General features: G+C 36.0%; 1 long non-coding RNA gene across 1 annotated transcript; it reads right to left on the reverse strand.

Annotated features, from left to right (window-relative positions):
• Positions 1-4960: 4960 nt before the first annotated feature.
• LOC113308930 lies at positions 4961-14246 on the reverse strand. The gene is made up of 8 exons (XR_003340186.1): positions 13836-14246; positions 8457-8497; positions 8228-8296; positions 7484-8122; positions 7120-7267; positions 6878-7002; positions 6683-6744; positions 4961-5414 (listed from the first exon to the last, which is right to left on the reverse strand). It is a non-coding gene; the product is annotated as an uncharacterized LOC113308930 (long non-coding RNA).
• Between the last annotated feature and the right edge of the window lie 647 nt (positions 14247-14893).

The raw sequence follows: 14893 nt of genomic DNA on the forward strand, positions 1-14893 counted from the left end.
ACAATAAGGATCAAAGCAGTATTAGCTACCATTTAGTTTTTGAGATTTCTTTGACAATTAGGATCAGAATATTATAACATTTTAATAAGGTACAATCCATCTTATTCGGTTGATCCATGTTTCTTAATACTTGGTGCATTCTTTACCGCAATGGAATTTATAACAATCAATCACTTCCTGTCCCCGAAGAGCTTGAGCGGTGCTTTTGTTGATACAGTTGAAAAATGCACAACCAACTTTGCAGTAGGCGTATGCAGAGGTAACCTTACCGACAGAAGCCAGATCCTTTTCACACTTTAGGCGACAACCCATAGGACATATAGTTGGATCAACATCTCCGACGTATTGACAATCTGACACGCATTCATCCCAACACTCAATGTCTAAATTGCCATAATCTTGTGCAATACTCTTCCTAACAAACATTCCCAATATCAGCATCACCATCACAAAACTCATCTTCAAATTCCTGCCTGCCATTTTCTCTACTCCCTTTTTTCTTTTCTTTTTTTTTTCTGATCAGTAAAGAATTTGGTGCTGGCGAGTTTCTCTGCGCTTTCTTTCTCGCTTTCTCTAGGAATTTTTGATAAGATGAGTAAACAATGAATGTATACTCAATGACTAGTTCTGTCGATGAAGAAGAATATATATATAAGAGATCGTAGAGTTGACTCGAGAATATTCGATCATTATAACTGATCAAAAAAACAATATTCGATCATTATAACTGATCAAAAAAAAAAATTCGATCATTATAACCGAACATTCGTAATTACTGGTAATAGTTTACATATATGGAACATTCTTAGAGCATTTCCAACAGAGGGTGGATCTATTTATTTTTAGTGACACGTAGGATTTTAGACCCTCGTTTGGCATAAATCCATCTCCAAAAGTAGGGTCCTGGAAATTAGGAGACCAATTACTAAATATGAAGGTGTTCAAGAAAGTGTTATCTACACATCTGATTGCACCTCCACGTCATGTTTTTAACCAAATTTCTTTTAATTCTAAGGATTAAATTTCTCATTGTTGGAAATGGTTTTTTAGATATGAGGTCCTATATTTACTCTATGTGTAAACCCCATAAATAAAAGGATTAAATGAAAAATCCAGGTAAGGTTTTTTACACCTTCTCTTAGAGATGCTCTTAAAGCGGGATACATTTTGGTAATTAATATTAGGATATATTTTGGTAACTAATGTTAGGATATATTCGGTGGTAATTGCTGTTAAAACGGGATATCTTTTACGTAATCATTGTGTATAAGTGGTAAATGCCTTTTTTTTCTTTTTCTTTTTTTTCGAAAATGATTTGTGGCACCCGTTTTAGTGCACCCAACTGCACCCAACTTTAGGTGTGTCATCCAGGTGTTGGTTAAAGGGAAATAAATCGTTGAAGAACGTTTTAAGTTTTAACTTTCAATGGATGTTGATTCTGTACGATTTTTTATATCAGATCTAGATATAGTATGAGATTTATCATGCAGACTGATTGTTATGTGCTCTCTGCGTTAGAACTTAGAACAAAGAAGTTAGAACTTAGAACAAAGGAAAACCATCAATTCAATTTGTTCTTTAGAAAAAATACCTAATTGTTAATGGGAGCAGAAGGTCAAGAATCATGCTTCATTAACAACATCATCACTAGTACCAAGTTTTAATTACAGCTATTTTTTAATTTTTTTGGTAACCATTGATGATACCTCTTGGATCTTTGGGTAATAAATTTTTTTCTTAAGACGTAATCTGAAATCCACGTTATGGCTAATGAGGTTAGGGTTCTTTAGTTTACCGTAATGGTTAGAACAAATCATAAAAAAGTGTGGTAACACCAAAAACTAATTCTGAAATCAAAAAACTTAAATGAGATTTTGACATGGTGAGATTGCTTTGTGTGTAAATGTTATGGGATGACGTAGGTTTAGATTCTCCCGATTTGATATTGGTCTCTGTAAATGATAAGAAGAAACACTAATTTATGTAAACATGTTCTTTTTTCCTTTTAATTAACACGTCATCACCGAATAGATGCCACATAATATTGGGTGCATTGGGTGCACTAAATACGTGTGACACAAATCATTTTCGAATTTCAATTCATTCAAATCAAAATAGTGATTACATGTTCACTTACAAGATTAACAAAAACATAAAAAATATCAAGATAATCAAAACCCTAATACAAATAAGGATATCAACTACAAGTAGGCGAAGAAAAATAGCGATAAACCGCAGAGATACCCAATTTTTGATTATGTATACGGAAATAATTTCGACCATTTGATTTGATTGTATTCTTCTATGATAAGAGATGCTGCTGAAAGAAAGGAGTGTCGAATCGTTGATGTTTTTGAATCGAGAGTAGCAATCCACGAACTAGCCATCAAATATTGAAGAACTCGCCGCACAACGACGAAGAAAAATCGCCCCAAAACGGCGAAGAAACATGCTGAAAGACACAAAAAATGATGTAGATACATCTTATTCGATAACTATTACCTAAAACTAGAAAAGAAAAAATGATGATTATACAAAATCGGTTTGATTCATTTGAATCAATTCATGAACAGTATAGCCACGGTTCTCAAAGATTGCATTCCTTATAATTCATTTGAATCAAAAATCCTTGCTCAGATCTGGTCTTATTTGAGAAATAACCAGCTTGGGTAATCGTACGGGTATGCGTATCTTAGCTACCGGATTTGAGTTTCCAAACTCAGCTGAATTTTTCAGGTAGCAAAGTTCCACCAGTATGCGAGCGGGTACGCGTACCTAAGGTGACTGGTTTATGAGTTCGTAAACTCCAAACTCAGCAGAATTTTCCGGGAGGAAAAGTTCCGCCAGTACGCGTACGAGTACGCGTACCCAACCTGTCTCCTTCACCAATACCGTATGCACACATATGTACACACTTGGTTCCTGGCACATGGATTTATATACTAGTGTGCGAACACACTATATATGCTTATATCCATAGATGGTTACATAATCTCAACTCTACATTTCAATCATTGAAACATTCTTTTATAATGTTATAAAAGTCGTTATTCACAACTATCTTCATCAAATCCATTTTCAAGATTGAAACGTCATCATTGAAAAACCGGGGTATAACAACCTCACCCAATATTTCGATTAGCAATCTATATGGACTAACTCCAATATACTTTCTAGAGAATCAACTAGACAGTCAGACTCAATCTAGAGAAAAGTATATCGAGGAGTTAAATATCTCTGTCACCTGATTTGATCTTTACTCAAGTAAATAAGAATTTGCGAGTCTGTATCAAATATCATAATAATAAACTTGGATGGTACCAAAGACCTATATCCAAGGATCAATCAATTTCCAATCAACAACCAAAGGTTGGGTTTCACAATTGATCGATACAACGCACAATCTGTGATATTTCAATTATATAACAAAATATAATGCGGAATAGAAATAACATAGACACCAGAAGTTTTGTTAACGAGGAAACCGCAAATGCAGAAAAACCTGGGACCTACTCCAGATTGAACACCACACGGTATTAAGCCGCTACAGACACTAGCCTACTACAAACTAACTTCGTTATGGACTGTAGTTGAACCCTAATCAATCTCATACTGATTCAAGGTATAGTTGCGCTCCTTACGTCTCTGATCCCATCAGGATACTACACACTTGATTCTCTTATTTGATCTCACCCACAACTAAGAGTTGCTAGGACCCAAAGTCGAAGACTTTAATAAACAAATATGTATCACACAGAAAAGTATACGATGATAGATAAATCTGTCTCCCATATATAAACCTATAAGTTTTGTTCCGTCTTTTGATAAATCAAGGTGAACAGGAACTAATTGATAACCCGGACTTATATTCCCGAAGAAAAGCCTAGTATTATCAATCACCTCACTATAATCTAACTCGTATGGTAGCGAAACTAGATATTGTGGAATCACAAACGATGAGACGAAGATGTTTGTGATTTCTTTTTATCTTGCCATATCGGAGATATAATCTCAAGTCAATTATTCGATTTAACTCGTACGATAGAAAATGGTAAGATCAGATCGCTCAACTACAAGAAAGTGGTTTCGTCTGGCTTCACAATCCCAATGAAGTCTTTCAGTTGTTAACCGACAGGGTCTCGAGAAGAAACCTACGGTTAAAGGAGAATCGACTCTAGCAAAACCAACTAGTATCACACAAGAAGTGTGAGGATTAGTTTTTCCAGTTGCTAGATGTCTCCTTTATATAGTTTTCAAATCAGGGTTTGCAATCTAAGTTACCTTGGTAACAAAGCATTCAATAATCACTGTTAGATGAAAAACCTGATTCAACCAAGCTAATATCTTTCAATCGTTGGAACGAAACTTAGCTTGTCACACACAAATGAAATGTATTCATTTAGGTTTGAGTAACCATACCTAAACGTGTACACTTAGTTGGTTCACAAATAGTTAATCAATGGTTAGCCATATGAGCACTTTCATATTGACCGTATTCATCTTTCTCATAACTAGTTCAAATGACTCATAAGAACTAGTTCTAGAGTTGTTCAATTGCTTAGGTCTTTATACATAGACACAATTGAAACAAAATCGGTTTGATTCACTTGAATCACTAATGGAAAAAGGCCGTTTTAAGATAGTCGGATAGTGTCGTTTTGGCCAGTTAAACGACACTTCAGAGCTGCCGCTGAAAGTGCCATAGATTTAGTGTTCTGGAACGACACTTTCAAGTTTTCGCTGAATTACGATACTTTCTAAATGCCGTTGAGCACGACACCTGGATTACGTCGTTTATTTAATTTATTTTAATGTAAAAAGATAATTCAGTTTTAGCTAACTGATTTCGGCAATTCTGACTGGGATTAAATAATTCTGATTCAGACTCAAATTATACTGAAACTCAAATGACAATTCAAATGAAATTCAAATTCAGATAAAATACAAATAATGATTCATTTCATACCAGATGCCAGTTCCATTCATTAAATTGTAAATTTAGTTCAAAATCATACAACTACAAGTCCCAAAGAAATAACTAAATCAATCTACAAGGATTTTGTAATCAATTTCAGTGATTATGACCTGAGAACCAAAATCCTTGGTCACAAGACGCAAGACTTGCAGAAATTTAAACTCTACTGGTCAAGGACAAGGTATTCACCTCTACCAATCGCAATTGTAGGTAGGCAGTGGCCATGGGACTTGTCTAAATGCAGCAACTTCCAACCATCTGGTACAAAGTAACACCAATGCAGCAGAAAACATAAGCAACAATTCACGAGCATGATATCTTGCACCCTTCAACAATTCACAATCATAGAAGCCGATGATTTTGCACCCTTCAACGATCTTGCAGTCATAGGCAGCAACAACTTTCTGAATAGCTTTAGTTAGTAACTTAGTTGTTTATTCTGCATAACATTAAAAGAAAATCATCAATAGAAGAATCATTATAATGGCAGAACGTGAAGCTTTTTTGTGTCACGAGTAACTATCTAGGTTTAAGACTCGCAATCTCGCACATCATAGAAGAATCATTATATTTAAATTGTATTCATAAATTTAGTTCAAAATCATACAAACAAGGATTCAAGTCCTAATTCATAAGTTTAAAGTTTCTTAAAGAGGAGAACTACAAGTCATTGGCAGCAACAACATTCTGAATAGCTTCAGTTAGTTGTTTATTCTGCATAACATTAAAAAAAATCATCAATAGAAGAATCATTATAATGGCAGAACGTGAAGCTTTTTTGTGTCACGAGTAACTATCTAGGTTTAAGACTCGCAATCTCACACATCAATAAAATAATCATTATATTTAAATTGTATTCATAAATTTAGTTTGAAATCATACAAACAAGGATTCAAGTCCTAATTCATAAGTTCAAAGTTTCTTAAGGAGGAGCGCTACAAGTCCTAAAGTCCAAGGTTTCTTAAAGACAAGATTAAACCGTCAAAATAATGAACTGTCTGATGATGAATTACGCCCACGCACTTACGACTGGTGCACCAGCAATGAAAGTAAGATCTCAACATCAATTAACCACTGCTTATATTTAATAATCGGAAACTGAAAATAAACATTTAGAGTATCAACATAAGAAATGCCACAAGTTTAATGATAGACAAGGTGCCAAAAGACCTATACATCTAAATGCCATATAACAAAGAGATTGCATCATTTGTCCCACCTAACTTGAACAAAAGATGCAACTATATCTACTTTCAGTCCCAAAGGCAGCATCATTTCAGAAAATCAAACAACAAGCATTAAACTCAAAGCTTTACCCTAATAGAACATATATACAAATCCAAATATTTCTCTCGAACTCATATAGGAAAACGCAGAATGTGAGCATGCCTGACAATAGATATGCGCAAGAGCATGAAAGCAAAACCGTTACAGAAACAAAGATAAACACCTTTCAAATTCAAAAAGAAAAAGAGCCACAATATTCTGTCGTTGGTACTAATATTTGCACATAACCCAGGGATTGAATACTAACAACATCAGCTAAATCAACATTCGCATACCCACTCGGCAGACTCATTGGTGTGACATTTGCATACTAGTTAAGTGTAATCAGGATTGGGGCATGCATTAAGAGAAGGCTTACTATGACATTTCATAGTAAGGAGTGAATAAGTAAATCAAACAAATGGGGACTCGTACTGATACCTTATAAAGTTGTTTCCAACTGTTAAGAACCAATTCCATCGGCCACAAAGAGCCAATTTCATCTGCAACGATACAAAAAAGAGCAAGAGCAAAAGGTCATACACTAGTTAAAATAAAAGTGGAGGCATTGAACTTAAGATTCTATTGATATAAATGAGATCAGGAGATCAACTTAAAGGGGAGTTGTATTCATACCTTGTAAAATGGTTACTTCCAATAACATACGTCTGTTCCAATTAACTTTAAGTTCCTCCATCCTAGGGTCCCTTAATACTGCTAGCAAGAGTAAAGTTGGAGGATAACACTATGAGGCCGTGGACCTGAGTAATGAAATGAATGATGCATTTGACAATGACTGATGCATTAATAAAATTTCAGATTAATGAAAGCAGTTGAACTAAGGACTAAACTAAAAATCAAGTAGGTAAAATAAGTACCAAGTACGGAGCATCTATTGGTTCCCATCCTTCATTGAAGACATCAGTTGGTAGATTGACCATACCAGAGCAATTTTTGGTACAACCCTTTGGGTACATTCCAATCCTTAAGCAATTACAACCATCCACTGCCTATCTCATCAAAAGCCTACAACATATTTAGAAGGAAAAAAAAGACTGAAATGAGCCCATCAGGACATCGTCTGGCTTAATATCTTAATACACGAAAATCTAACATGAACTAATTCAACTCAATTGATCTGACATGAGCATTCACAAACGCGATAAGGACATGACTAACAGAAAAACATTAGCACTAAAAAATAACAGCATAATCATCAATACAAAGTTTATGGAGGCTTACTCATTATCTTTAGTTCAAATTGAAAAACTTAACTGCATGCTGCCCTGTGGTTCGCCAAAAACCAGAGAAGTTTGGTTAATAAAGAAACATAGTTATCTCAAAGCAAAAGAAACCAAAAAGTAATCAAGAGTAAGAGGAAATGTGTCCATCAAGGTTACATAAACCTGGGGTTTAAGATTGTGGCATATGCTTAGAATGTACCAAATGAATCTCAAGTAGAGAGAAACTTATAATTCATGAAGGACGAAGTAGATATAGAAATTTGGACCGACTTACATAAGCATATTGTACATGGAGAAAACAACAAAAGTCAACATTATGAAATGAGATATACCTTAAGATAAATGCTTTCTCATCCTCAGCCCACTTTTGTGATTAATCTCGAGTAAACAAATTATGTCCTGTTTGAAAAATTGCTTCCCAAGGCTTATACATAAGGCAGCCCCTCAAAGTTTCAAATAACTCTTTAAATCATATAATTTCCATAGGACAGGCAACGCAAAGTGCATCGTGATACCTCATAACTAATAATCGGCTCATTGTACACTTTTTGAACTTATTATAGTTCTTAAAAGAAACTTACATACGAGAGTTGCTATTTCAGATATCCCACGGACTTGGAACCAACATATCCATAACCTATAAACAAGTAAATAGGAGTCTTATCACATAATCATGTACAAAACACACACATTGAATGACTGAAACAGCCTCACTTGTTAGCACAAACCAACCAGAACATACCATGATATAAAAATCTCCTTGGTTTCTCCTGTAATGAACTCTCGGCACCCATTAGTACCACCAAGCGTGCTGCACAAACAGAAAAAATAGTACAAACACAATTTTTTCTGAACCACATAAACAAAAACCAAAACTTTTTTATGGATTTAATAATATACAAAAATTAGCACAAACATGAAAAATATAAAAAACCAATCGATTACTGAAGAATAGAGAGAAAATATGAAACCTTGGAAGTTTAAATTTCCACTCCAACTCTGTCAGTACTTGCTGGTTCAAAGCAAAACCAAAAAAAAAATAACAAAAATCAAAAACCAGAACCAGATCTAGAAAACTAATAATCCAGACATAAAAATATGTAAGAAATGAAGAATCGCTCGTTTCTTACCACTACAAACCCCCAATTTATAAATCCCCCAATTATAAAAACCTAGGGTTTCATTCTAATGAAAATCCAGAAAATTGATTATACGAAAAAAAACTAAATTGGTTGATTCTGTTGGCGCAATGCGGAAATGTGATGGGTTTATGGAAATGATTTTGAAAGAGAGGTTGGTTAATTGGAAAGTGAGGCTTTGATTAATATGAAAATGAAAATGTTACAAGAGGTTTGTGTAGCAACTTTGGCTTCCACTAGTTGTTTACAAAGAGGCACTTTGGCTCTTACTCTAACTCTAGCTCTCACTCTACTACTTGGTTACTCACTTGAGTTTTTGATGATCAAAATGAAACCATGGAGTGCCTATTTATAGGCCTAGTGAAGAAAACTCTAGAAATGAAAATTCTAGAGACTATGATCTACTATGCCTTAAGAGAATTCTAGAGAAAGAATTCTCTAGATTACATGTGACTAAAAAGAAGACTCTAGAGGCCCAAAAACTCTAGAATGTATTGGGCTTTACCTAGTCTAGGGAACTTCAAGATTATTCTAGAATAATGATCACAAATTAATTTTTATTTTTAACACTCCCTCTTAATTTGTGATGTTGAGCTTTTCTCTGAAATGATTGAACTTATCCACCGTGACTGCTTTCGTGAAAATGTCTGCATTTTGTTCTTGTGTTGGACAGAATTGGAGCTCGATTTCCTTGTCTTCTACAAGCTCTCTGATGAAGTGGTGTCGTAGCTCTATGTGCTTCGTCCTTCCGTGGAAGACTGGATTTTTTGTCATTGCAATTGTAGACATATTGTCACAGTAGATAGTCGTCGGCTGCATTGCCTTTGTTGTAGGTCGGTCATTATTCTTCTTAGCCACACTGCTTCACATGCTGCACTTGTTGATGCTATGTACTCTGCTTCGGCTGACGATAATGCCACCGTGCTTTGCTTTTTAGAACTCCAAGAGATAACTTTTGTTCCCATACAGAAAACATAGCCTGATGTGCTCTTTCGGTCTTCAATAGAACCTGCCCAATCGCTATCTGTGAAGCCAATTAAATCATTATCTTTTTCTTTTGTATACTTGATGCCAAAATCCTTCGTTCCCTTGATATACCGAAGAATTCTCTTTGCGGCTGCATAGTGTAACTTGCTTGGCTCGCTCATAAACCGAGAAACAATACTGGTTGCATTGACGATGTCTGGCCTTGTATTTGTTAAGTAGATCAGTGAGCCGACTAGACTTCTGAATAAGGTTGGATCAACTTTTGTCGCTCCATCATTTTTTACCAATTTCTCATTGGTACCCATTGGAGTTGCAATTGGTTTGCAATCCATCATGTTGAACCTTTTCAGTAAGTCTTCCGCATATTTTTCTTGAGAAATGAATATTTCTTCTGGAGATTGTTTTACTTGAATCCCAAGAAAATATCGCATAAGCCCTAAGTCTGTCATCTCATATTCTTTCATCATCTCCTTCTTAAATTTTTTCTGTCATCTCTTGTTTTGTACTGGCATAAATTAAATCATCAACATAGAGACAGACAATTAGGAAGTCCGTACCTTGTTTTCTGATGTAAAGTGATGGCTCACTTGGACTTTTCTCAAATCCATTATCTCGGAAATACTTGTCGATTTTGCTGTTCCATGCACGCGGTGCTTGCTTAAGACCGTATAGTGCTTTGCGGAGACGATATACCATTTTTTCTTTTCCTTTTCGTATATATCCTTGAGGTTGTTCAACGTACACCTCTTCTTCTAGTTCTCCGTTTAGGAACGCCGACTTTACGTCTAATTGGTAGACTTTCATTTTGAGTTGAGCTGCCAAAGCTAACACCATCCGAATTGTTTCCATGCGAGCGACTGGGGCGAATGTCTCGTTGTAGTCAATTCCTGGTTGCTGGGAATATCCTTTTGCAACTAGCCTTGCTTTGTGCTTTTGAATTGACCCATCTTCATTATATTTTGTCTTGTAGACCCATTTCAGACCAATTATTTCTTTATCAACTGGCTGATTGACGAGCTCCCATGTCTTATTTTTCTCAATTACTCGCATTTCTTCGTCCATGGCGTTTCTCCATTTTTCTTCTTTTGCCGCTTCCTCATATTTTTGAGGTTCTAGTGCTATAAAAGCACAATTAGATACATTATAAATATCTCTTAGGGAACACACCTTTCTAGGTGGGGCACTTGAGTCAGATGAGCTTGGACTTTGTTGTGTTGGACTAGGAGATCTCGGGCTTGCTGGTGGAGTGTTTTCTTCTTGGTGTGACAGATATGGCTCTTCTTCGATGAGTAGTGGAGACTCGTGGTTATCTGGTTCATCATTCAAATCCCAAGCTTTGAATTCATCAAAGATAACATCTCTTGATATTACCAGTTCCTTTGTATCTGGATTTAGAAGTCTATAGGCTTTAGACTCCTCGCTATATCCGATGAATATAAGATTTTCTCCTTTTTCATCGAACTTTTCTCTATGTTGGGATGGAATATGTGAGTATGCTACACAACCAAAAATTCTGAAAGAAGTTACCTCAGGCTTTTTATTATGCCATCCCTCGTATGGAGTTTTATTGTGAACCTCTTTTGTTGGCGAGCGATTAAGGATGTACACTGCTGTGTTGACTGCTTCCGCCCAGTAGGTGTTGGGTAGCTTCCTTGCTTTTAGCATACTGCGAGCCATTTCCACGATCGTACGATTTTTCCTTTCCGCAACGCCGTTTTGTTGTGGAGTGTATCGGACGGTGAGCTCCTTTTTAATTCCATTTTCTTTGCAGTAGTTGATAAACTCTTTTGAAGTAAATTCTCCACCACGGTCTATACGGAAAACTTTCAATTGATGGCCACTTTGCTTCTCTGCCAGCGCCTTGAATTCTAGGAATTTAGTGAATGCCTCGGACTTTTGCTCAAGAATGTACACCCACATCATCCTGGTATAATCGTCCACGAATAAGAGAAAATATCTTCTGTTGTTGAGTGAAGTTGTTCTTGTCGGACCGCATATATCAGCGTGCACCAATTCGAGGGGCCTTCTTGCTCTCCACGATGTCTTCGTAAATGGAAGTCTATGAAACTTCCCTAGAATACAACCTTCACATACTTTATCTCCACCGTCGATATTGGGAAGACCAATTACCATGCCTTTTGATTTTAGAACCTTTAAGGATCTGTAGTTGAGATGCCCGTATCTCAAATGCCATAGCTTTCCTTCGTCAATATGGTTGGTACTCATTGCACAATTTTCAATTGATGGCATAGATAGGGGAAAGACAAAATTTCCTGACATTTTTACTTTTGCCACCAATTGATTATTAATTTTATCGTAAATTGTGCATTCTCCGTCTTCGAAATGTAGTGAGTACCCTTTTCTTATAAGTTGTCCAACACTTAATAAATTTTGAGCTAGGCCAGGAACATAAAGAACATCAGATATGTATCGAGTTTTACCTGACCTTGTACGTACGGATATGACTCCTCTTCCTTCAACATTCTGGAACTTTCCATCTCCAAGTTTGACTGGCGGAATCTCATGTTCCTCCAATTTTACGAAATATTCTTTGTTTCCTGTCATATGGCTGCTGCATCCGCTGTCGACGTACCATATACCTTGCGATTCTTGTTGCGAGGTGAGGCAGGAATAGAATACTTGATTATGAGAATTGTTTTTCTCAGAATAGTTTGCTTCATTAAGCCAACAATCTTTCTCCATGTGATTTAATTTATCACACTTGGTGCACTTATACTTGCAATCTTCAGTTGCATGTCCAAAATTTTTGCAAACATTGCATCGGAGATTTGAGGAGTTATTTTTTCTGTACCTTTGATTGTTGTTTCTATAACCTCCTTTTCCTTTTCCACGTCCGCGGGAGTAATTTCTGGGTCCTTGATTTGACGTCGACCCTTTCTCATACTGCGAGTTGGATGATGATCCCCTCTAGAGCTTTCTTTTTTGGCTTCTGTATTTTTCTTCTCACTGAAATTTATTTTGATTGAAATGCCTGCTCCAATGGTTGCTCCGCGAACCTATTTATTCTTTTCTCGTGCGCCTCGAGTGAACCCATTAATTCATGTCCGAGAGAGTCGATAAATTTTTGATTCTTCAATGGCAGCGACGATATGATCAAATTTGAATGGTAAGCTTCTTAATATCTTTTCTACCACTCTTTTTTTCAATGGTATCTCCAAACTACTGATTGATTTACTATGCCAGTAACTCTTGAGAAGAAGTTCTGGATAGTTTCATTTTCTTTCATAAGTAAATATCAAAATCTCGCCATAAATTTTGTAGTTTAATGGAGATTACCTTTTCTGATCCTTGGAATGCTACTTTGAGAATATTCCAGGCCTCCTGTGAAGTTTTTGCCACCGAAATTCGAGGAAAAATAGCTTTGCTTACGCCCTGTTGTAGAAACAGTAATGCTTTAGCATCTTTCTTCTTATTTTCCTTATACTCTTTTTTCTCTGCGTCCGTCATGACGACAGAGTTTCTGCCGACTCTGGTACTTTATAACCTTCTTCTATAAAATCCCATAGGTCTTGTGAAATGAATAGTGTCTTCATTTGTAGACTCCAATAATCGTAACTCTCACCATCAAAAATTGGAATTAGACTTTGGGCATAGTTGAAACCTTGAATATTTTGGTTAATTGCCATGAGTAGAATTTTAGGATTACTGGGTTAGGTTTGCTCTGATACCAAATTTGTTGGCGCAATGCGGAAATGTGATGGGTTTATGGAAATGATTTTGAAAGAGAGGTTGGTTAATTGGAAAGTGAGGCTTTGATTAATATGAAAATGAAAATGTTACAAGAGGTTTGTGTAGCAACTTTGGCTTCCACTAGTTGTTTACAAAGAGGCACTTTGGCTCTTACTCTAACTCTAGCTCTCACTCTACTACTTGGTTACTCACTTGAGTTTTTGATGATCAAAATGAAACCATGGAGTGCCTATTTATAGGCCTAGTGAAGAAAACTCTAGAAATGAAAATTCTAGAGACTATGATCTACTATGCCTTAAGAGAATTCTAGAGAAAGAATTCTCTAGATTACATGTGACTAAAAAGAAGACTCTAGAGGCCCAAAAACTCTAGAATGTATTGGGCTTTACCTAGTCTAGGGAACTTCAAGATTATTCTAGAATAATGATCACAAATTAATTTTTATTTTTAACAGATTCTTCAATTACATCTGAACCCAAAACAACTAAACTCAAAACTAATCATTAAACTTACCTTGCTAATGATATTTCATTAGTTATTAAGAGAAGTAAGTTAGTTGATTCTTCAAATGTTGATGAATATGAATCACTGTGAGAAAGAAAGAAGAATCAGAAGAAGAAGAAAAAGAAGTAGAAAGAAGAAGACGCTGGTGGTGGTGAGGTCGTGGTGGTGGCGGCTGGAGTGAGCAGAGAGGGAAGAGAGTCTTGAGTCTCAAAGGAGTAAGAAACTAGATTTAGGGTAAGAAACTAGAGGAAATTAAGTTTTGCTAGTTAGTAGTAGTGACTCAAGTGAGTTTCATTGTTTTAATATGCTGATTTCTGTGATGAGAAATGAAGTTGCAGATCTGGTATAGGTTTAGGTTCGATGAGAGACTGAGAGGAAATGGTGGGATGAAGTTCGCTTCGTCTGTGAAGGTGAGAAACAATTGAAACAAAATCGGTTTGATTCAAGTCAATCAATTCATGAATAATATAGCCACAGTTTGCAAAGATTGCATTCCTTATAATTTATTATTTTAAGTTCATGAACTACGGATTTGAGAAAGAACCAGCTTGGGACGAGTACGGGTATGCGTACCTGAGCTACCGGATTTGAGTTTACAAACTCAACAGAAATTTTTGGTTCGAAAACTTTCATGTGTACGCATACCTAAGGTGACTAGTTTACTAGTTTGCAAACTTATAAACTCCAGCAGAAATTTTCGGTATGAAACTTTCGTGGGTACGCGTACGGGTACGCGTACTCAACCTGTCTCCTTCACCAATACCGCATGCATACATATGCACGCACTTGGTTTCTGGCACATGGATTTATACACTAATGTGCGAACAAACTATATATGCTTATATCCATAGTTGGTAATCTCAACTATACATTTCAATCATTGAAACATTCTTCTATAATGTTATAATAGTCGTTAGACATAAAGAATCGACTATCGTCATCAAAGCTATTTTCAAGATTGAAACGTCTTCATGACTTGCATCACGGGTAAAGATGAAAATGGTTAAAGCAAAAGCTCACCAACACATATTTCGAGAAAAAGATACGCGAGTGAACTCGGCTCGAAA

The sequence above is a fragment of the Papaver somniferum genome, chromosome 9 (genome assembly GCF_003573695.1).
Source record: "Papaver somniferum cultivar HN1 chromosome 9, ASM357369v1, whole genome shotgun sequence".
NCBI classification, from domain to species: Eukaryota; Viridiplantae; Streptophyta; class Magnoliopsida; order Ranunculales; family Papaveraceae; genus Papaver; species Papaver somniferum.